Source organism: Cervus elaphus, chromosome 20, assembly GCF_910594005.1.
Source record: "Cervus elaphus chromosome 20, mCerEla1.1, whole genome shotgun sequence".
Classification (NCBI taxonomy): Eukaryota; Metazoa; Chordata; class Mammalia; order Artiodactyla; family Cervidae; genus Cervus; species Cervus elaphus.
Genome location: NC_057834.1, coordinates 46,298,081 through 46,319,022, shown reverse-complemented (window position 1 = coordinate 46,319,022; position 20,942 = coordinate 46,298,081). Strand labels below are relative to the sequence as shown.

Sequence of the window (20,942 nt, the reverse complement as noted above, 5' to 3'; positions counted from 1 at the left end):
GAAGGAGGCCATGGCAACCCAATCCAGTTTTCTTGCCTGGAGAATCTCTATGGACAGAAGAGCCTTGAGGGCTACATACAGTTCATGGCGTCCGCAGAGCTGACACAACTAAGCACACAGCACTCGAAAAAACATAGCTTTGACTGGAATATAGTTGGAACAAAAGTTTAAATGTCCTTCCCTGGTTATTCTGACATCTGTGTCAGCTCTCGGTCACTCATAAATGATCAATGTGTCCCTTCATTGTGAGTCATTTCCCCTTCCTCTTTGGATACCGAAAAATCGGATGGAATGCCAGACATTGTAAATGTTATCTTGTTGGGTGCTGGATAGTTTGTGTTCCTATAAATGTTGAGTTTTGTTCAGGGTTGCCCTTAAGTTATTTGTAAACAGTTTGATGGTCTCAGGTCTTGCTTTTATGCTTTACTAAATGGTCTGGAGCATCTGAACACTCAGTCTAGGGCTAACAAATTCCTGCTACTGAGCTAAGACTTCCTTGAGCACTCCACTCCACGATCTCCTTAATTACAAGGTTATTATTAGTATTTCCTAGTGTACCTGCTGAGGGCAAGCATGACTGTGAGTGCCAGGTTCTCTGTTCTGTCTGAGCCTGTGGAAGATTTCCCCCTGACTTTGGGAAGTTTTCTCCCAGGGCTGCACTGATCAGTACTTTGCTGCCCTCTGGAGGAGCCTCCTTTGCAGGGCTCTCCTGATTACCCTCAGCATGTCTCTCCTCCCTGGGACTTTGTCCTATGCACTCTAGCTCCTTTGACATCCAGGAACTGGTCCTCAACTCAGCAAGGTCCACTGGGCTGGTTTTCAGTTTGCTCCTGGTGCCTCGCTTGGGAACTCTCCACGCAATCAGTTGGAGCCACTGGAGCCATTGTTTCCCATCTCTCAGGGATCACTCCCTGTCCTTCTTCACCTGATACCAAGTCTCCTGAAAATCTTTGTTTAATGTCCCCAGTCTGACTTTGTGGTTTCAGCAGTTCAGTAAACTTAGTTTCTATTAATTGTATATGGGTGTGGGGACCCTCTGAACTCAACTTGTGAAAAAACCATTAAGATTCTAAAAGAGTTCTACATGGTACAGAACACAGGTTCCCACTAAAATCTTTTGAGGTCTGTATTTGTCAAACAACAATTAAAGACTTCACACAAAGTGTCACGACTAGCAAACATCTTGCAAAGAAATCAGACATCATTGAGTGAGTGAACAACAACTGCAAGTATCTCAGTAGAAGTTTTGCCTGAGGTGTCTCAAAAGTAATCACACCGCTTCATTCAATTTCTTAAAGATTGGCTGACCTGCCTCTTGAGAAACCTGTATGCAGGTCAGGAAGCAACAGTTAGAACTGGACATGGAACAGACTGGTTCCAAATAGGAAAAGGAGGACATCAAAGCTGTTTACTGTCACCCTGCTTATTTAACTTATATGCAGAGTACATCATGAGAAACGCTGGACTTGATGAAGCACAAGCTAGAATCAACATTGCAGGGAGAAGTATCAATAACCTCAGATATGCAGATGACACCACCCTTATGGCACAAAGTGAAGAACTAAAAATTCTCTTGATGAAAGTGAAAGAGGAGAGTGAAAAAGTTGGCTTAAAACTCAACATTCAGAAAACTAAGATCATGGCATTCAGTGCCATCACTTCATGGCAAATAGATGGGGAAACAGTGGAAACAGTGGCTGACTATTTCTCTGGGCTCCAAAATCACTGCAGATGGTGATTGCAGCCATGAAATAAAAAGACACTTACTCCTTGGAAGGGGAGTTATGACCAACCTCGATAGCATATTAGGCAGCAGAGACATTACTTTGCCAACAAAGGTCCGACTAGTCAAGGCTATGGTTTTTCCAGTGGTCATGTATGGATCTGAGAGGTGGACTATAAAGAAAGCTGAGCGCTGAAGAATTGATGCTTTTGAAATGTGGTGCTGGAGAAGACTCTTGAGAGTCCCTTGGACTGCAAGGAGATCCAAGGAGTTCATCCTAAAGAAGATGAGTTCTCGGTGTTTATTGGAAGAACCAGTATTGAAGCTGAAACTGCAGTCCTTGGGCCACCTGATGCGAGGAGACCTGAATGTGATTTCCAGGTTAAGAAGATTCCCTGGGGAAAAAAAATAGCGACCCACTCAAGTATTTTTGCCTTGAAAAAAATCTCACAGAGAAGCCTGGCAAACTACACTCCGTGGGAACCACAAAAGTCAGATACAACTGAATAACTAAATCACTGCCAAGGAAACATGGATTAAGTCTGCAGTTATTACTTAGTTATCAGGGGAAAGCGCGCACGCAGTCCCCCACTACCATAAATTATACACTCGAGTTTCCCCTATTTGAGGAAATCGCAGAGGTCAACACACCCGGACTGCAATGGGTGAGCCTCGCCCTGGGAGAACCACCTTCTTGATCATGGTATCTCCTCTGCCGGGTAAGTATGAGTTGACCTTCCCCCTGCCCCACACAGCCTTAGACACGTTCACTGTACACACGCGCTGACTTTGCCGTTTCCCCGCAGTTCTTCCACTATCCTCTGCACCCTCTCCTTTCCCACACCCCTCAGTCCCTCCAAATAACTCTTCTAAAAAAAATATCCAACAAAATCTCATGAAAATTTCCGTAACGAGGGAAGTGGCTTGCTAGGAACAGGACCACTTCGCTGCAAGATTTACATAAACCAACCCCATTCGGGACCTCTAAGGCGGCTCCTCTTCTTCAACCCAACCCACCCCTGTGGAGATAACCAGTGGCGAGTCCCCTGTGACGGGAAGTGACGTCATGACTTCATCAACGTTAGCAATCGACATAGTTACAACGATAGAAAAGACCTGGGGCGTCTTTGGTGGCTCAGGGGGTAAAGCGTCAGTTTACAATCCGGGAAACCCGGGTTCGATTCCTAGGTCGCGAGGGTCCCCTGAAAAAATGGCTAACCCACTCCAATATGCTTGTCTGAAAAAATCCATAGACGGCGGATCCTGGTAGGCTACAATCTATGGGCTTGCAAAAAGTCCAACACGACTGAGCAATATAACCTTCACCGTTTAAATGAGACATACACGGATTTTTATTTCTTTGCACTTTAAAATTTTTATTTTTTATTTGGGTATAGCCAGTTAACAATGATGTGGTAGTTTCAGGTGAATAGCGAAGGGATTCAGCCATACATATACATGGAGATCCGGACGGATTTTGCCAGCCTCCTCGGAGTCTGACCCTTCGGGCTGGATTGCACGCCGAGGAGAGAAATTTAGGGATCGTGTGTTACACTGATGCAAAAGTTTTTAAGTAATAAATAAGTTGTAAAAACATGTCAGGAAGCAACAGTTAGAACTGGACATGGAACAACAGACTGGCTCCAAATAGGAAAAGGAGGACATCAAGGCTGTATATTGTCACCCTGCTTATTTAACTTATATGCAGAGTACATCATGAGAAACGCTGGGCTGGAAGAAGCACAAGCTGGAATCAAGATTGCCGGGAGAAATATCAATAACCTCAGATATGCAGATGACACCACCCTTATGGTACAAAGTGAAGAACTAAAAATTCTCTTGATGAAAGTGAAAGAGGACAGTGAAAAAGTTGGCTTAAAGCTCAACATTCAGAAAACTAAGATCATGGCATTCGGTCCCATCACTTCATGGGAAATAGATGGGGAAACAGTGGAAACAGTGTCAGACTTTATTTTTGGGGGCTGCAAAATCACTACAGATGGTGACTGCAGCCATGAAATTAAAAGACGCTTACTCCTTGGAAGGAAAGTTATGACCAACCTTGATAACATATTAAATAGCAGAGACATTACTTTGCCAATAAGGTCCGTCTAGTCAAGGCTATGGTTTTTCCAGTGGTAATGTATCGGTGTCAGAGTTGGACTGTGAAGAAGGCTGAGCACCAAAGAATTGATGCTTTTGAACTGTGGTGTTGGAGAAGACTCTTGAGAGTCCCTTGGACTGCAAGGAGCTCCAACCAGTCCATCCTAAGGGAGATCAGTCCTGGGTGTTCATTGGAAGGACTGATGCTGAAGCTGACACTCCAGTACTTTGGCCACCTCATGCCAAGAGTTGACTCATTGGAAAAGACTCTGATGCTGAGAGGGATTGGAGGCAGGAGGAGAAGGGGACAACAGAGGATGAGATGGCTAGATGGCATCACCAACTCGATGGACATGAGTTTGAGTAAATTCCGGGAGTGGGTGATGGACAGGGAGGCCTGGCGTGCTGCAATTCATGGGGTCACAAAAAGTCAGACACGACTGAGAGACTGAACTGAACTGAACTGAAAACAGTGAATAGAAATACAGAGACAAAATAAAAGCATATGTATATTTCATGTGTGTAAACATATGGATTTCGGGTTATATCTCAAAGTGCTACTCGTTGGACTTGTTTTCTGTGCAGATTCTTCCTGTTTCATTCTGAGGATATCCCAAGGACCATGCTTTTCCTTTGCTTACCATACAGAATACAAGAAATGAGGACTCTGAAATAGAAACTGATGACTAAAATAAGGGCAAGAAAGATGACGTGAGAGAGTGAGGTTTGCTTGGAGAGTGAGGTTTGTCTATTTGTTTTCTCTTACTGCAGAAGACTGGGTTAGACCTGAGGGCGGAGAAGTGGAAGGCTGGAGAAGACAGCCAACTTGTGTTTTCTGACCAGAGGGCAAGGGGAAATGGAGTAACTTGATCCTTGAGGTGCCTTTGGTTTAAGGGGGAAGGTGACTTCTGGAAAATCTTGGGGCGAACAGCAAAGGAACTCAGCATGCAGTTAACTTCCACGAAGAATCTCGCTTTCTGCCTCCCCCCCCCCCCATTTCTATCTCTGCAATATCAGAAATAGATTCTGGCTCTTTTCATGTGACATAAACTTCAATCCAGGGCTAGTAATACCTTAGAGAATCTCCAGAAAACTGGAGAATGAATTTATACAAACTGGGAGGAAGAAAAAAGGCTGATGAAAGCGAGCACACAAACCAAATGGAACGGACACTGGTGCCTTCTGCTCAGTGACAAACCCTCTAACTGCACAGCTGACCCTGTTGGGCCTGGGCACTAGACACCACCCGTGGTTCCATGAATTCTGCTGCACCTGGTTGGTGTTCAACTAAAGATCTTGTGGTGGGGGGATTCTTCTGTTGTAGTGGCCAGAAAGAATTTTCCCAGGGCCCACTCCTGTGTCTCTCACCTCCTATTAAATGCTGGAGTATTTTTTACTTGTAGGGAGTGGCCAGTTCCTGGTAATAGATCCATATCTTAGCCCCTCAGAAAACTAAGTGTGTGATCCTCAGAAGTTGCAGAATATGGAAAATTTCTCATCAAAGGAAAGGGGTGTTCAGATAGTAGTTGATCAAGATATAACAAAGGAGAACCCTGCAGCTAGCCCAGTGAAGAACATTATAAATTCAGTGCCCCATTTGACACAGTGCAACCCTGTGTCAAATAGACCAGGCATGCACAACCCTGTCTTGGAGCATACTAGACGTTTATCCCTGAGTGCAAGCGAGGTTTCAGCCTCTTATATGGGGATGGTTGTACCTCATCCAGTATTATTTACATTTTCTTCACTGAGAATTAAATAGCTTGAAAGTTCCCATTTCTGGGGATAGAGTAATTGGTCTAAAGCTATGGTAACAAATTCCCACCATAACTGGTTTTAAATATTCTTTATTCAACGAGGTCCACTGTAGGAGTTTCCTATTGCTACTGTTACATGTCACTACATATTTAGTGCCTTAAAACAACACACATTTCTTTCTTTTTTTTGGGGGGGCGGATTCATTTTTTTTTTTTATTAGTTGGAGGCTAATTACTTCACAACATTTCAGTGGGTTTTGTCATACATTGATATGAATCAGCCATAGATTTACACGTATTCCCCATCCCGATCCGCCCTCCCACCTCCCTCTCCACCCGATTCCTCTGGGTCTTCCCAGTGCACCAGGCCCGAGCACTTGTCTCATGCATCCCACCTGGGCTGGTGATCTGTTTCACCATAGATAGTATACATGCTGTTCTTTTGAAACATCCCACCCTCACCTTCTCCCACAGAGTTCAAAAGTCTGTTCTGTGTTTCTGTGTCTCTTTTTCTGTTTTGCATATAGGGTTATCGTTACCATCTTTCTAAATTCCATATATATGTGTTAGTATGCTGTAATGTTCTTTATCTTTCTGGCTTACTTCACTCTGTATAATGGGCTCCAGTTTCATCCATCTCATTAGGACTGATTCAAATGAATTCTTCTTAACGGCTGAGTAATATTCCATGGTGTATATGTACCACAGCTTCCTTATCCATTCATCTGCTGATGGGCATCTAGGTTGCTTCCATGTCCTGGCTATTATAAACAGTGCTGCGATGAACATTGGGGTGCATGTGTCTCTTTCAGATCTGGTTTCCTCAGTGTGTATGCCCAGAAGTGGGATTGCTCGGTCATATGGCAGTTCTATTTCCAGTTTTTTAAGAAATCTCCACACTGTTTTCCATAGCGGCTGTACTAGTTTGCATTCCCACCAACAGTGTAAGAGGGTTCCCTTTTCTCCACACCCTCTCCAGCATTTATTGCTTGTAGACTTTTGGATAGCAGCCATCCTGACTGGCGTGTAATGGTACCTCATTGTGGTTTTGATTTGCATTTCTCTAATAATGAGTGATGTTGAGCATCTTTTCATGTGTTTGTTAGCCATCTGTATGTCTTCTTTGGAGAAATGTCTGTTAAGTTCTTTGGCCCATTTTTTGATTGGGTCATTTATTTTTCTGGAATTGAGCTTCAGGAGTTGCTTGTATATTTTGGAGATTAATCCTTTGTCTGTTTCTTCATTTGCTATTATTTTCTCCCAACCTGAGGGCTGTCTTTTCACCTTACTTATAGTTTCCTTTGTAGTGCAAAAGCTTTTAAGTTTCATTAGGTCCCATTTGTTTAGTTTTGCTTTTATTTCCAATATTCTGGGAGGTGGGTCATAGAGGATCTTGCTGTGATTTATGTCGGAGAGTGTTTTGCCTATGTTCTCCTCTAGGAGTTTTATAGTTTCTGGTCTTACATTTAGATCTTTAATCCATTTGGAGTTTATTTTTGTGTATGGTGTTAGAAAGTGTTCTAGTTTCATTCTTTTACAAGTGGTTGACCAGTTTTCCCAGCACCACTTGTTAAAGAGGTTGTCTTTTTTCCATTGTATATCCTTGCCTCCTTTGTCAAAGATAAGGTGTCCATAGGTTCGTGGATTTATCTTTGGGCTTTCTATTCTGTTCCATTGATCTATATTTCTGTCTTTGTGCCAGTACCATACTGTCTTGATGACTGTGGCTTTGTAGTAGAGTCTGAAGTCAGGCAGGTTGATTCCTCCAGTTCCATTCTTCTTTCTCAAGATTACTTTGGCTATTCAAGGTTTTTTGTATTTCCATACAAATTGTGAAATTCTTTGGTCTAGTTCTGTGAAAAATACCGTTGGTAACTTGGTAGGGATTGCATTGAATCTATAGATTGCTTTGGGTAGAATAGCCATTTTGACAATATTGATTCTTCCAATCCATGAACACGGTATGTTTCTCCATCTGTTTGTGTCCTCTTTGATTTCTTTCATGAGTGTTTTATAGTTTTCTATGTATAGGTCTTTTGTTTCTTTAGGTAGATATACTCCTAAGTATTTTATTCTTTTTGTTGCAGTGGTGAATGGTATTGTTTCTTTAATTTCTCTTTCTGTTTTTTCATTGTTAGTATATAGGAATGCAAGGGATTTCTGTGTGTTAATTTTATATCCTGCAACTTTACTATATTCATTGATTAGCTCTAGTAATTTTCTGGTAGAGTCTTTAGGGTTTTCTATGTAGAGGATCATGTCATCTGCAAACAGTGAGAGTTTCAATTCTTCTTTTCCTATCTGGATTCCTTTTATTCTTTTTCTGCTCTGATTGCTGTGGCCAAAACTTCCAACACTATGTTGAATAGTAGTGGTGAGAGTGGGCACCCTTGTCTTGTTCCTGATTTCAGGGGAAATGCTTTCAATTCTTCACCATTGAGGGTGATGCTTGCTGTGGGTTTGTCATATATAGCTTTTATTATGTTGAGGTATGTTCCTTCTATTCCTGCTTTTTGGAGAGTTTTAATCATAAATGAGTGTTGAATTTTGTCAAAGGCTTTCTCTGCATCTATTGAGATAATCATATGGTTTTTATCTTTCAATTTGTTAATGTGGTGTATTACATTGATTGATTTGCAGATATTAAAGAATCCTTGCATTCCTGGGATAAAGCCCACTTGGTCATGGTGTATGATTTTTTTAATATGAAAACAACACACATTTCTTATCTTATGATTCTGGAGGTCAGAAGTTCAAGATGCATCTCCCTGGGCTAAAATCAATGTGACAGCTGGGTTGTGGTGGTTCTTGGAAATGCTAGGGGAGAATCTGTTTGCCTTGTCCAGCCTCTAGAAGATGCCCAGATTCTACTCTCATGGGCCACTTTCATCTTCAAAGCTAGTTACAATTGATCAAGTTATTCTCACAACACATTATTCTGACACCAACTCTCTTTCCTCCCTCTATATGACCTTTGTGATTCCATGCGGTCCCCATCTCAAGATCTTTAATTTAATCACACTGCAAAGTCTCTTTTGCCATGTCAAGTAACATAATCACAGATTCCAGGGACCCAGATTTGGACATCTTTGGGGAAGCATTAGACTGACACCGCAGCCAGAATCCTCAGAACCACATTTCTGCTCCCTTCTGAAACTCATCCAGGTGAAAGCAAGTCAGTCCACGGCTTCTTAGAATCAGCCAGTCAACAGCTGTGCCCTGAGCTCAGGCACTAGAGTCAGAGAGAGAGAGAGAGAGAAGGAGAAAGTCTATGGGGAGATGAATCTGAGTAGCCAGTGCCTGGGAAGTTCCTAGGGACTAGAGCTGAGAGCTGCAAATGCCTTCATGGGGGGAGAAGGCTGGGGAGGGTGTTAGGAACTGAATGTATATCACCACCACCAGCACCCACCACCACCTAATTCATATGTTGAACCCTAATCCGTGTGGGGCTGTATTTGGAGAAAGCATTTTGAAGAAGATGTTGTTCAGTCACGTTCACCTCTTTGCGACCGCTGTGGTCTTCAGCATGCCAGGCTTCCCTGTCCTTTACATCTCCTGGAGATTGCTCAAACTCATGTCCGTTGAGTCGGTGATGCCATCCAACCATCTTGTCTTCTGTTGTCCCCTTCTCCTCCTGCCTTCTATCTTTAAGGAAGTAATTAAGGTGGCTCAGAAGGTAAAGCGTCTGCCTACAATGCGGGAATCTGGGTTGGATTCCTGGGTCGGGAGGATCCCCTGGAGAAGGAAATGGCAACCCACTCCAGTACTCTTGCCTGGAAAATCCCATAGCCGGAGGATCCTGGTAGGCTACAGTCCATGGGCTTGCAAAGAGTCAGACACGACTCAAGGATATAACTTTCACTTGTATAAGATTAAATGAGGCCATAGCCTTGGGGTCCTGATCTGATAGGATTAGTGTCCTTGTGAGAAAAGAAACCAGAGAGCTTGGGCTCCTGCCCTACCCCAGCTCAACCACAGAGAAGAAGCCCGGACAGGACTCAGTGAGAAATCTGCTATAACATTTGCAAGCCAGGAAGAATTTTGCATCATCAATTGAATTGACATGACATGACATGAACGTGACATGAGTCTTTATCTTGGACAACCATCCTCCAGAATGTGTGAAAACAGACTGATAGGTAAGCCACCCAATCTATGGTAATTTTGTATGGCTTGCCTGAGCTGACTAATACAGGAGGTTGCTTAACCATTGGCCTGAGAATCTTCTCCTACCTGGGCCTTTGTGGGATCTGCCCCAATTTTGTTCATTTCCTGTAATTAGTACTCACAGCCTGCTTTCCCTTATTAAGGCTTATCTGTGACTTTAGAATGAGAATTGATCACCTGGTTTAGGGTTTTATAGTATAAGTTTTTCCACGTAACAATAACCTGCACAAAGGATTTGGTTTTTTGGGTTTTTTTTTTTTTTGTAAACAGTTTTTGCATCTTCCCAAATATCAACCTGGCATGTTTTGAACAGCCAGATTGAGATTTTTGCAGAGTGACCCCATGAGAACATGTGGCCTGCATTTCCTCTTCTCCTGGGAGATTTATGTGGTTTGGACTCTCCAGAGCGACAGACTAAGGTTTGGGTGCTGGTGAGGAATCTATGGCTATCTCTAAGGAGACCTAGGCAAAAAAGAAAAAATCCCTAGAATCAGAGCATGGAAGGGGGCTGGAGGGGGATGTGATAAGAGGCTGCTCTTATGGGAATCAAGAGGGTTGGAGGATGAAAGAGGTGGTTGGGCATGTGTAACTGTCCACCATGAGGTCAGGAGAAGTTCAAGAGAGAGCAGCTGCTATTCTGGGACCAGGGACTAGAACTTTCTTTGCCATTCAGGCTCTGGTCATCTTCCTCCTTACTCTGCCTCTGTTTTCCTCTCCTCCTCCTTTAGAATTGACAAGGAAACATATTATCCCTTAAAGCCTTCAGAAGGTAAGACAGTCCTGTTGACATTTTGAGTTTAGTCTAATGAGAACTTTGCTGGCCTCCAACAAAATTGAAGATAATAAAAGTGTGTTCTTTTAAGGTAATAAAAGTGTGTTCTTTTCAGAGGCTAAACTCATGGTCACTTATTACAGCAGACATAGAACATCAGTTCAATGTGTCTGTTACATTCACTTTAGAAGTTATAAGATGGGGGACATAATGAACCCTGTATGGATCTGCAGGTTGTCTACTGACAGGTCAAGAAATATTGGTACTTCTTTGAAGCATTTCATTAAGTGTCTTTTTTCCTTTCTGTTTTTTTTCCCCTCAGGGACTCTCACCCTATTTCCTGCACAGTTGTACCCAACGTGGTTCTCATTTACAGCAAATTGGCAGACATTGGTGATGACACAGGTTGATTTCATTTGGTTTAGAATGGGTTCTAACATGTAGAGGGAAATAATTTATGAAAAGTTAAATATTGTAGAATACTCCATCTTAAAGATACACTTTTTTGCAACTTTTTTTAAAAATTAGGGTGAAGCACTATCTTTTAAAGGGTGAAACACAAATTAGCTTTTTGGAATTTTCCCCAAAAGTAATTTGTGATTTGATCCTGACCAGGTCTGAAATTTACATGATTCATATGCTGTTGTTTTTGTAAAATCTTTGTCCACAAAATGAAGTTTTTTAAAAGCATTACTTGAGTCCTCCATTAATTACTGGTTATATTATCAATTCCTAGAGTCCCCAGCAACACTGGGATGAAGGAAAAATTTCTGGGATGCTTGAATAACCACACAGTAAAAGATACTCCATTTTACTACTTTATCTTAAAATAATAGTTCATAGCCTGGCTGACTTTTCACCCATTCTGCTGATTCTGCCAGTGTCTTCCTCTATAGTGACAGCCAGAAGTGCTGATGGAAAATATGTAATTAGCTAAGTGTAAAAAGCAGAAGTTGAGGTCTTTCCATCTACTTCAAAAAGGGGGCATGTCTCTCTACCTCAAGGCTGAGCCTCTTGAAGGATCGTTTTGTAATTGGTGGCAGGGGTGGTGAGTTTTTTTGTTCATGTTGTTGCTTGTTTTATTTTTCAACTGTTACTAGGAATTAACTGTGGAATGAGTGCTTGATTTTAATTCTGGAAGGCAAAAGAATGTAACGAAGGACATTTTCCAAGGAATGTTTGAAGATCTTCATGTTAATTTGTGGTTCAACGAATCTACTTTTTAATTAAAGATATTTAATTAAAAGAGAACAAACTTATATATGGGTTTGACTCAGTGTTATAGAACAATATGTCTTAAACTGTGATCTACAGCTTACCCACATCAGAAACATATGGTTGTGTTTATGTGAAAAATTCAGACTCTAGGACTCAACACCAACTAAATCTCTGGGAAATGGAAGCCAGGAAATATATTCTCGCTAAATAGACCAGAAATAGGAGGCCCTGGGCCTCTCCTACTGCTTCCGTGGGCCTGAGGAGCTGAGCCTGTGTTCCAGGTGCTCCTGTGGGTGGTTGTTAATGCAGATGGACTCCTCTAGGCCCTGGGGCAGATTCCAGATTTCACCAAGATGTTCCTTTAGCAGGTCAGCCCCTGCAGCCACCTAGCAGGACAGGAGGAGGTGGGGATGGAGCACCCTGGTCACTCGTGGGGCCCACACTGGGGGTGGGGCTCGGCCAGCAAAATCCCAAAGATCACCATCCTCTCTCACACAGACATCCAGAAGTTTAGGTGAGCTTGCTTGAAGAGTAAACTGGCTTCAAACACAGGACAGGTGATGCTAAGCAAGCCCCAGTGGCCTCCTCCCATACAGGGTATGTGTAAGGGAGTTGTAATACATGGCCAGTTACCTGGGCAACTGGTAGGTGTAAGGCGTTTCCCATTGTCTAGAAAAATAACTGAAGGCTGTGGCTCTCGGTCTAGACCCTAGACAGGTGTGACCTTTGCCTGAGTTGACTTGAGGGTACTAGGGAGGCGCTCAATTAAGCTTAATTCCTCTCCTTGCACTGACCCTTGACTGAACATTCCTTCACAAGGAACAATCCTCTTCCTCCACCCTTAGAGAGAAGGCCTAAGATAAAAGTGGGTATCTCATGGACTTCCCTGGTGGCCCCGTGATTAAGAATATGCCTGCCAATGGAGGGGACATGAGTTTGATACCTGGACCAGGAAGATTCCACATGCTGCAGGGCAACAAAGCCCATGCGTTCACCACAGCTAGTGAAGCTCATATGCTCTAGAGTCCTGGCTCCATAACAAAAGAAGGGACCACAATGAGAAGCCTGTGCACCATAACTAGAGAGTAACCTCCACTTGCTGCAACTAGAGCAAGGTCCTGCATAGCAATGAAGACCCAGCACAGCCAAAAATAATAAATAAATAAAGTTTAAACTGTTAGTACCTCATGTCAACTCATCCTGTGTGGTTAATGATTGGTTCTCAACAATTCCCTGAAATCACTTTTATTATGGAAGGAAGAAAGCTCCCTGAACTTTGCCAAAGAGATCTGTGATGTGGTCTTTGGGAGCAAAAATGATTGTACTGATGTCTGCTATTTAATGTTTCAACTAACCATCCCTTGCCTCATCAAGGCCATTGCCTTTGGTTGCTAAAGTTTTGAATACTTGCCATCTCCAGTCCTTTCAGCAGGTAATCCAGGTGAATTTGCTTTTCCAAAGGAGATTGGCTGATTCTATGTCCTGTTATTTGCAAACAGACCTTAAAATGCCTTTTCTTAGCTCTTCTTCCTGCAACCCTGATTTGGAAGTGCCAGTTCAATCTCAGTCACAATTATCTACTCCTCCATAAATGGCTGCACCTGTGTTTGCATAAAACCATCTCTAGTATGACATTATCTTTGTCTGTATGGCACTGAAGTAGGAATCTGACAGCTGATTAGAGAGTTGGAAAAAACACTCCAAAGAAAAGAACAAAAGATGCAGGAAAGAGCAGTGGGTGGGGTGCTGATGACAGACTCCATCAAATGCCTCATTTTACCTGAGGACAGCCTTTTTCTGAGAATCCCAGTTCTCTTCTGTTGGAACTGGGCTGCATCCCAGCATTCACCTGTGTGATGTGCCTCTCCACCAGGTGGAGACCAGGGAGCTAGGAGTTAGAAGGAGAGTTTGAATTGGATTGGTACACAGGGCACGTTCATGGGGTTAGGATCTGTGTAGAAACAGCCCCACTTTCTGTTATAACTCTTGATGATGGAAGATGTTCTGTGAATGTTGGCACCTGGCATTCTGGAAGGGTCTGAGAGTGGGCTGCGAGGGGACCAGGGTGCAGGGACCGAGAAGGATATGATGAGAGCACAGAGGTAGTCACTGACTCGCTCACACCCCTGCTCCGCCCCTAGGCACAGGGTGGGGAGGATGAGGGGTGCACTTGGAAGGACTTGGCACTGCTAGGGCGCTTCCTTTTCCTCACTCTGTGAGCAGGGTCTAGAGGAGAAATGGAGGAGGATGCCCTGGTAGAAAAGAGATGGATCCTAAATGAGACTTCATTTCACAGGCTGACCCACTCACCTTTGTGTTTACCTGTGGGTTTGGAGTGAAGCTGGCACATGGAGGAGCCTGAGGATAGGTCTCCAGTTATGGTCACTTCCTGAGGTCTCATCATGTACCACTGGCCACTGCTGCCCAGTTCTGCCCTGGAAGAGAGTGGGGCTGGGCAGGGTTGGGCACCATCCTACAAAGGAGACATTTTCCCTTGAGAAGCCACCTTGACAAGGGACTTGTTTTACTTAAGCTGAGTCATGCCTGTTGCTGCTAGGACTTCAAGGTCTTCATTCTCGGCCATTTGTTTAATGTTGGGGCTTTTTCCTTCATGAGAACCTCCCTGGAATTTTTGTCTGAAATGCAGTTTCTCGAGTCTTATCCCCAAGTTTACAACAGGTCCTGTAGTGTCTCTGGTGTAGATTTCCTATACTGTGCAGCCAGCCCCCAGGGATTGGGACCTGTCTCCTGTGTGATATCACAGTTAATCATCAAGGTTAGTACTACTTTCTCTATTTTACATGATACATTCTTCTCCATTATACATGAGATCCATATGCTCAAAGAGGGGAATGAAATCACCATGCAAAGCAGACTTGGTATTTTGGTGGAGTTGGAATTTGCATCTTGGACTTCTGTCACCAGGGCTGTGCTTTCATTGTTTTCACATAGACACAGGGTAGGATCGGTGGAATTCGGGTAGGGAGCAGAAGACCTCAGTAAGAGTTAGTGATTCCTGGTAACTAGTATGGATCTGCTTGACAAGTATTTACTGAATATTCTATGTGGCAGGCTTTGAAGAGACTTTGGGTGGAGGGTGACTGAGGCTCAGAGAAGGCCTGGCTCTCAGGGATATGGCCTCTAGCACAGGAGCCAGATGCTTTACAGAGAAGCACATCTAATTTTAAAATACAGACTGTGACGTATTCAACATTCATGCATTCCTTGGTCCCACTGTGTCCACCCAGTTGGTAAACACAGTATAAATATGGGACTACTGGGAGGAGTTTGGGCTTCTGGTGATTCAGATGGTAAAGAATCTGCCTGCAATGCAGGAGACCTGCGTTCAATCCCTGGGTCAGGAAGATACCCTGGAGAAAGAAATGCCAATTATAAATACAGGACTATTGAAAAGAGATGAAATTCTTTTGGGGAAATGTCCATCAGGTATTTTTATTTTAAGAAGGAAAATAAGAAGAATGTTTGATCAAATGTCCCCTGAAATTTAGCCATGGGTTCCTGGTGGTGCTTTTGGATACAAAAACTTGTGGTCAAGGTTTGTGCGGCAGCTATGCTGCCTAAGGGTGTGGGAATTTAGGCAAAATCTCCACATCTCTCTGGGCCTCAGTTTCCCCATCCGTAAGAGAAGGTTATTCCAATTCTCCAAATTCCTTTCCTGCTGAGTTTTTTCTGAGTGCATAAGAGACTGAGATGCATGTTAAACATGCACTGGGATCTGCAGCCAAGACCTGATCTTGGTTCCTTCTCTGTGTGTCCCCTATAGGAGCCTCAACTGGGCCCACACACTGGAAACACAGAGAGGAGAGAGGGGATGGAAGAAAGGAAATCAGCAGGTTCGGAGGATGAGAAAACCCCAAGAGAAGCAAGGTAATGGTCGAGGAGCTGTTTGCCAAGGGAGGTGAGGATAAGGACAAGCTGAGCTTGGAAAGTTCAACAGGAAGTGAGGAATGCACAGCATCATCTAAGTTCTCAAGGAGCAACCTGAGCTGAGCAAGAAGGACCAGGAGAGTAACTTAGTCCACAGTGAACTTGTGCACCTGCCGAGGAGATCCACACGATGGATCCAGTTGGCTTTACTGCTAGGAGCACCAATTCCAGGAGGAGGATGAGGTCTATACTGCTGGGAGCACCAATTCCCGGAGGAGGATGATGAGACCCTGAGGCTCTGCCCTAGACCCCCAGCCTGAAACGTGGAAGTGCCCACATGTGGATGTCCTCGAAGTAAGTGTGCAATAAGGTGGATAAATGGTGTTTGGAGAAAATTAGAGATCTTCATTCTTATCAGGGGCCAGGATAATGGGACTCATTTCTGAAGTAGAGATGGTAATAATATTCTTCTGCATGTATAATTTTGAGGCTTTACGCACATCATCTCTTAACTATGTGTTGAGTGCTTAATTTGCAGACAAGAAAGAGTATGTATACTGTTCCAGTGTATAAATTTGTTAAAAAGGCAAATTCATCTAAACTGGCAATGGTTCCTTGGGGCTAAGAGTTGAGGGCATGATGCACTGCAAAGGGGAACAAGGAAAGTTGTGACCAATGGAAACACCCTGCATCTTGATTCTGGCTGTGGTTTCCATAGTGTATACATCTATCAAAATGCATTTAGTTGTATATTTTTAAATGGTGCAGTCAAGAGGACTCATATAAAAATCTACCACATTTCTCCATACCAGCAGTATTAGGAAATGAAATTCAGTAAAACATAATAGAGAGAAACATCCATGATCATTTAATGCTTAAGAATACAGATACTGACGACTCCTGAAATCTATTGCTCAGAGACATTAAAGAAGACCTAAATAAACAGAAATATACATTATATTCATAGATTGGAAGACAATATTTTTAGAAAGTCAAATCCATGTTCTTCTGAATAGTATTGCAGCTGGCATTTGGGGCGAGGTATAGTTTTGCAGGCGAATTATAACATGTAAGTGGAAATCAAAGTATCTCAATGAGCCAAGACTGAGAATTAAGTTTGAGGGTTTACTCTACTAGATTTCAAAACTCAGGTTAAAACTACAGTAAGTAGGAGACTATACTGGTGTAAGTAAACATAACACAAATTGATGAATGAAAGAGGAAAGATAGAAAAGTTACCCACACCCATATTCAGTTTTTTAATAAAGTCACAAATATGCATCACGGGGTAATGATAGACTTCTCTGAAAAATATCTGTTGTGATAAACAGTATCAAGTGAGAAATTATCAATACATTGGGGAAGTTTTCGGTAGAAATGTAGTATAGGGGAAGGAAACAGCTATTTGGAAGAATCTGACACAAGAGTGAACTGGAAAATGTGGGCTGGGGTTTCGGAGTAGAAGGGATGCTACCCGGGTGTGGCTCCAGCACTTACTGCAAGGGGGTCTTGGCCTCTTAGAGACCCTCTCTGTGCCTCAGTTTCTTCAACTGCAAAGCAGCAGAGAGTTATGTTTTTGGCACCAGTCAATTTTGAACAGTAGAAGTACCATAAATGAAATAATCATCCCCTCGAATCATGAAGGAGGTCAATGAAATCAGTGGGTAAAACTAAGTGCACACCTGAGTGCCTTTAACAAATAGATTCCAGGTCCCACCTCAACTCGCTGAACCACAGTTGCTTCAGGAGAGGAGTGTGCACTTGTCTGGGTGCTAACTCAGATTAGTGACTCTTACAATGATCAGCTTGGGGACAGAACACACTGAGGTGTATAACTTTTACCCAAACACAGAAGTAGGACAGTGCAGAAGCACAGGGGTGTTTCCAATCCAGTGACTAAGGCAGAGGACTGTTGGAAGACTCTAGAGTTGAAGGACTAGGCCCATCTGACCCCATTTTACTCTTGTCCAGTTTACAGCAGAGACACAAGTCCTTGGGGACACATGCCTGTGGCAGCTGACCATCCACCTTGAGGAAAGTGAGAGGCCGAATTTTTAACTCAGTCTGGTTTTGAGTGAAAGCTAAATTCACCCTTGTTTGCTCATTGATGGGACCAATCTTCTCCAAGCTGCCACTTTCTAAAAAATGAATTGCATTGCTATAAATGCAAACTTTAACAATGATGTTTATTAGAAAATTTTATAAATACCCAAGCCATCTAACAAGAAACCAAAAAGTTGGCAAGAGCATTCAATTTCAGGAAAGTTCAGCCCGATAGTGCACAGTCACTGATAGAAAAGATTCTTGAGTTGAAGGGAAGTGATCCCTTTCTGTCCTGGGACATCCTGCTAACTTCAGTGGGCTGGGAAAGCAGCTGCCCATTCTAACAGACGGGATTCTCAGGTGGTGCTAGTGGTGAAGAACCCACCTGCTAATGTAGGACACTCAAGAGACATGGATTTTTGTTTTTCTTTTTATTTTCAAATCGAAGGTCAAGTTTAAATTTAATGAGTTCAGTATTAACTATACACATACGAGTAAGTGCTAAGACTTAAAATCTTCCGATTCAGTTGTGTGTGACTCCAGACAGGATCCAGAGAGGAGTTCTAAAAATCTCTTCTCTGGGTTTTATGGAGACTTTCTTTACCCTCTTGTGTTAGCCTCTTAAGGCACTGCGTCAGCCTTAAAAGGGCAATGGAAAGGGTGAAGGAGACACGGTTTTGATCCCTGGTCAGGAAGATTCCCTGGAGGAAGAAATGGCAAGCCACTCCAGTGTTCTTGCCTGGGAAATTCCATGAACAGAGGAGGCTGGAGGGCTACAGTCCACGGGATCACAAAGAGTCGGACACGGCCGAAGCAACTTAGCACACACACGTTCTGACAGACGGGCTGCTCTTGCCTCCAGACGGTGTCTGGTGTCCTGAAACACGTCAGCGCTCAGGGAGCCTTTAGAAGGGCCCAGCCCTCACTTCTGCTATTGCTCAGTGCGTAGAAATGGTTCAGTTGACAAAAGGTAGGGCTCTAGGAATAAAGTCAGGTCACAGAGAAACAGAGGAGTATGAAATGGGATAAAGGCAGGATAAAAACAATAGAATTCTCCTACCTACAAAATACAAAGCAATAGCTTACTTGCCGTAACAAAATGTTTTTTTTTTTTTTTTAATTTTAACTTTGGTTGAATAAATTTTTTTAATGTACTTCTTCTAAAATGATGTTACCTTGAATGATTACGATAAAGGAAAGTATCATAATATGTGTGAAATGCCTGGCACGGTACCAGTCAATGAACTGTACCTATTATACACTTCTGCTAGCATGGCAAAATTCATCCCCTTTTGACCTCAAGTCAGGTACCTTCTGGTGAGCTTTTTTGGTTTCATCCTATTTATAATGAAGAAATTTGACACATTTTTCTTTCTCCCACAGAATGTCAGGCCCCATAGCAACCGGAAAATAGATTCCCTTCAAGCCTTTGCTGCATCTCACATACCAATTATCACTAAGCATTGAGTTGGAGGATTGTGTGGGGGTGTGGGGAAGATAAGCTTTCATAAATAGTTGTTCCAGTTCTGTATCTTTTACCTTAACATGAACAAATGCTCAGTGGCCTGTTGTCACACCCATTTCACCCTCCATCCAGGTTATACCAACAGCTAAACTGAAGAGACGGATGCTATAGGGGTTCCCCAAGTCTCAGACTCACAAGACCCAGGTCGGAAGAGATGCTAGGGAAATGAAGAGTTGGTTCAGACCATCACTGTCCCAGGGCTGCCTGTCTCTCTTACCTCAAACTCAGCTTCTATGTCACTGAACACAATACTTATGTTCACTTTGGATCATCATGATCCCTGACCTATGACCTTGAACTCAACCATGCTCTGTATCTGGAATACAACCACAGGTCAATGGCAGGAGGAAAACTCAAAGAGATGGTCAAAGTGTGTGCCACCAACACTGCTCTGGAGCCCTGGTCTGTTCAATATGTGGATGAACTGAATGAACACAGAACAATACACGAGGCTGTCAGATCTTTCCTAAACAGACAGGTACCCCATTTTTCAGTGGCTCAGTGGTAAATAATCAGCCGACAATGCAAGAGACACAGGAGATGCGGGATCGATCCCTGGGTCAGGAAGATCCCCTGGAAGTGGGCATGGCAACCCACTCCAGGATTCTTGCAAGGAGAATCCCCATAGAGAGAGGAGCCTGACGGGCTACAGTCCTGGGATCACAAAGAGTCAGACAAGAATGACGTGATGGCACAAGCACACCATGTTTTCTAGGATATACACATAGACTCTTCCAGTCACTTTGACAGCTTGGAAAGAGCTCTTGTGAGGCTACAGTGACATACATAAGTGAAAGTATGAAATGCAGTGTTTAGTAACATTTTAAAAAAAATCAAATAGAACAACCCAGACCCAGGGGAAGAATTTAGAAAGTAGGGATATCATACTTAAGTTTATTCTGAAGACAACATGCTGCCCAGCAAAGAGAAGAAAATGACATAACAACAGGATGCAGCAAAAGCACTGAGATGGGACAAAAAATATATTTAAAAATTATTTATTCATTTAGTATCGTACTTTGATTTGTATCCTACAGTTTTTAGGACACAGACTAAACTGAAGAAGACCCAGAGAAGAAGTTCATCACAGTCTACAAGTTTGATGTCCTTCACTTGTGGAAAAGCCTTAAGATCAGTTTAAAGAGAAGATGAGGTGATATGGTTTGCCCAGTAGTCATGTATGCACGTGAGAGTTGGACTATAAAGAAAGCGAGTGGCGAAGAATTGATGCTTTTGAAATGTGGTGTTGGAGAAGATTCTTGAGAGCCCCTTGGACTCCATGGTGATCAAACCAGTCCATCCTAAAGGAAATCAATCACGGATATTCACTAGAAGGACTGATGCGGAGGCTGAAACTCCAATACTTTGTCCACCTGATGCAAAGAACTGACTCACTGGAAAAGACCCTGATACTGGGAAAGATTGAAGGCGGGAGGAGAAGGGGACGACAGAGGATCAGATGGTTGGATGGCATCACCGACTCAGTGGATGTGAATTTGAGTGAACTCCAGGAGTTGGTGATGGACAGGGAGGCCTGGTGTGCTGCAGTCCGTGGGGTTGCAAAGAGTCGGACATGACTGAGCAACTGAAATGAACTGAACTGAACTGAGGTGACTTTATGACAGCCCGACAGAAATTAAGACCTGCTGGCAAAGTTTTTTTACCATGAATATTTTTATACACAGATGAATGAACAATGGGAACTCAGCTGAGATAGTTTTTGGAAGGAGATAGGTCAGTGGTATC

At 43.1% G+C, this 20,942-nt stretch overlaps 2 non-coding genes across 2 annotated transcripts; both read right to left on the bottom strand.

The window, feature by feature from the left end:
• Window positions 1-2,286: 2,286 nt before the first annotated feature.
• LOC122678384 lies at window positions 2,287-2,450 on the bottom strand. The gene has a single exon (XR_006336073.1). It is a non-coding gene; the product is annotated as a U1 spliceosomal RNA (small nuclear RNA).
• A 15,750-nt stretch (window positions 2,451-18,200) lies between these two features.
• Window positions 18,201-18,323, bottom strand: LOC122678585. The gene has a single exon (XR_006336238.1). It is a non-coding gene; the product is annotated as a small nucleolar RNA SNORA26 (small nucleolar RNA).
• Between the last annotated feature and the right edge of the window lie 2,619 nt (window positions 18,324-20,942).